Raw genomic sequence first — 3,930 nt, 5'->3', positions numbered from 1 at the left:
AATGAGGCTGGCTACCAGACTCTACAAGAATCTTCCTGCTCCTGTATGCAACAGAGACAGAGCAGCTTCCAGCAAAAGCCACAGCACGCATTTCGCCGCACAGCTTGTTTACACAGCCTGTGTGTTTTCAATTCATTGTATTCACTGAAGAAAAAAAACAGAATGGGAGGAAATAACCAAGCAGCTTTTTTGGGTTTTTACTATCTGAAATTATGTTAATAAAAAAAATAAAAAATTTGCAATATATTCCAGTTAAATTTCCATGTATGAACAAAGTTCAGACTAATTGTTGGCAGATACACAATGCAGGCTTCTCTAAAACACAGGACCATCTGCCCGACGCATCTTTTTGAATTGATATGATGCCGTCTGTCAATCAGTTCTGGAGGCTCATCAGTAACTGACCAATCAGCAATCACAATTTGTCCCTAAACGAAACATCCGCTTAGCTGTAGAAGCTGCACACCTTTTACATGAGCGCTGATGTCAGGCTGAACACAAATAAAAATTCATACTAGCAGAGGTTCTGTAATTACAGCAGCTAGGAGAACAAGGATCAGAACAAAGCAGAGTTCCCTTCTGTCTGCAAGGAACCCAAGTTTCTTCAGTTCAGCAGTTTTCCTGCTTGCTTCTGCTCCTGGTGCTCCTAGCTGTCTAGCCAACCCTCCTAGCGTGAATGTTTACTCCAGTTTTGACTTCATTGCTGATGTTTCAAACAGAAATTAATAGCGCTGATCCAGCTCGCTTTCGCTTGCTTCGTTGTCATTTCTTGTAATTATTTGGTAATCAGACCGAATATCCATCCCGCTCTACCGACAGCGACGGTGACCACAGCGAGCCACGGTGTCTCTCTCTGAAGGCTGAATGTCAGTGTCTGACCCAGCGACCCGCCCCTCTCCAGCTGTGATTGGCTAGCATGTTGCCTTCAGTCGTTGATTTGATTGGTTGAATTGTATGATTGACACATCAAAGATAGTACTATATGAAAGATGGCCACTCTGAGGTTAAAAAAACATACAAATCCACTTCCAGTTCCATCGGGCACGCTGATGCCTCGCTTTTTTTGTAACGACTAACTAAACCAAACATTGAAAATGTATCGGAGTAAAAATATGCAATTAAGTTCGGAAATATAGTGAAGTAAAAGTAAAAGTAATCAAAAAATTTTATACTCAAGAAAAGTATAAAGTACTCCAAAATATACTTAAGTACAGTAGTGAAGTATTTGTACTTCGTTACTATACAACACTGGTTTTTACTTGCATATTAGTAAGTTATAGCCAATATAAAATATAAACTGTTGCGCTCTGGTCCAAGAAGTCATGTGAAGTTTTGTCCGTCCGTCCGTCCGTTTTCTTCCGCTTATCCGGGGTCGGGTCGCGGGAGTAGCAGCTTCAGTAGGGAGGCCCAGACGTCCTTCTCCGCGGCTACTTGGGCCAGCTCCTCCAGGGGAATCCCAAGGCGTTCCCAGGCCAGCTGAGAGACATAGTCCCTCCACCAATTCGAGTTTTGCTGCTCAGCCAACACTGGTGTACCACAGGGCTGTGTGCTAAGCCCGTTTCTCCACTCCCTCTTCACCCACGACTGCAAGCCTGTGTATGCATCCAACTCCATCATCAAGTTTGCGGACGACACTACGGTGATTGGTCTCATCAGCAACAACGATGAGACAGCCTACAGGGAGGAGATCAAGCACCTGGGCACATGGTGCACTGAAAATAACCAGTTCCTCAACACCACCAAAACGAAGGAGCTCATCGTGGACTTCAGAAAAGATTCAAGAGGCATGCATGACACCATCCACATCAATGGAATGGCTGTTGAGTGTGTCTCCGGTTTCAAGTTTCTGGGGACCCACATCTCAGCGGACATGTCCTGGTTAACCAACACCTCCTGCCTGGTCAAGAAGGCTCACCAGCGCCTCTTCTTCCTGAGGACACTGAGGAAAAATCAGCTATCTTCGACCATCCTGGTGAACTTCTATCGCTGTGCAATAGAAAGCATCTTGACCAACTGTGCAACAGTGTGGTATGGGAGCTGTACTGTTGCAGAGCGCAAGGCACTGCAGCGGGTGGTGAAAGCCGCCCAACACATCACTGGGACTCCACTACCCACCATTGAGCACATCCAGAAGAAACGCTGCCTACATCGAGCTCCCAGCATCCTTAAGGACTCATTCCACCCAGCCCACAGACTGTTTTCTCTCCTGCCCTCCGGCAGGCATTTCAGGTGCCTCCAGTCCGGACCAGAACCAGCAGACTAAAGAACAGCTTTTTCCCCAGAGCTGTCTCTTTATTGAACTCTAATCCTCACTGATACTCTCCTCTCCCCCCTCTCACCTACCTCCATTTTGTTATTCTGTTATTTCCAAGACTGTAATGTTCACCTGCATTCCTGACTGTTACTATTGTAACAACTGTTTACATGCATCTTGCACTACTATGACTGAATATTGATTTGCACTGCTGACTGTTTATACACAGTACCAATTGTTTACATATACATTTGCAATACCGTACTTTAACTGTAATATGCAATTACCTTCCACTGCACTTTAATTAAAATAGCTTCTGTCCAAACTTTATTTATTCATTTCATAGTAATAGCTACCTGTATATCATGCTCACAATTCTGTCTATAGTAATAGCCATCTGTACATATATTCATAGTACATGTAAACTCTGTTATAATAACAATCATCTGTATATTATGCTATTGTACATATCTGTTAAACTCTATTCATAGTAATTTCCACCTGTATATTATATTCGGTACATATCCAGCTGTAAATTTAGTTCACAATACTAGTTATCTATATATACATTTCTGTATATATCTGTAAAACTCTATTTATAGTAATATCCACCTGTATATTATATTTGGTACTCATCCAGCTGTAAATTTAGTTCACAATACTAGTTATCTATATATTATACTCATAGGACAAATCTATCAGTAAAATTCTGTTTATAATAGTATCCATCTCTATATTAATTCAGTAAAAACCCATGTCCTGTACTTATGGAACCATTGTCTATCCTGCACTTGCTGCTATTGCACTTCTAGTTAGACCTAAACTGCATTTCGTAGCCTTGTACCTGTACCTGTGTAATGACAATAAAGTTGAACCTAATATAATATAATCTAAACTACTGGTGAGATGTTTCCCATTAGATCGGGGAGATTTAATGGAGATTCAATAGCTAAAGGTTTCATTCAGTTCTGTTTCTCCAGGTAAGTCTGTCTTAAGATGTTTCATTTCCTTTTTTCTTTACACCGATAATTGTTTAGTGTAAGTATTTATTTGTGCTATCTTTGATACTGGTACAGGGATATAGCTCTTCTATATATATATTGCTCCTTAGTCATTAAGGTTTAAATGTCCTTAATGAAGCAGCATATTCAATTCTATTCAATTTTAAGTCACAAAATCTTAGACAGCAATGAGAAAGAAAGAGACGTTCTGCGTAAGCCATTATTATTTATGCATGTGCAAGGTCGATATAATACACTATATGATTATTTTAAATGTGCCTGATAATTATTCAGGAAATGTTCAAACAGAAAGATGACTTTTTTTGTTTTTTGTAATAAACAATTACAAAAGAATTTTACAATGAACGCCGTTTTTGTATTCACATGGCTCCAGTGACAATTTGTGAAATACGATGACCTTTGAAGAGAAATAGATTAACAAAATAATTTCCTGTCAGTTTTCTCGATCCATTAAGGTTTCTACGTTTGCAAGCCTTATGTCAATGGTGACTCTAGGAGTGCAGAGTGGATCAAAAGAGGTTTAGATGTAAAACGACTGTAACTCAGTAGTTGGTTGGACCTCATTGGAACCCATACCTTTGCATTACCTCACCTAGTGCTTCATAATTGAGATGCTGGGGGAAAAAACAGTGAAAAGACTGGAGTAACTAAAAT

Source organism: Fundulus heteroclitus, chromosome 7 (genome assembly GCF_011125445.2).
Source record: "Fundulus heteroclitus isolate FHET01 chromosome 7, MU-UCD_Fhet_4.1, whole genome shotgun sequence".
NCBI lineage: Eukaryota > Metazoa > Chordata > Actinopteri > Cyprinodontiformes > Fundulidae > Fundulus > Fundulus heteroclitus.
This window is presented reverse-complemented; position numbering follows the sequence as displayed.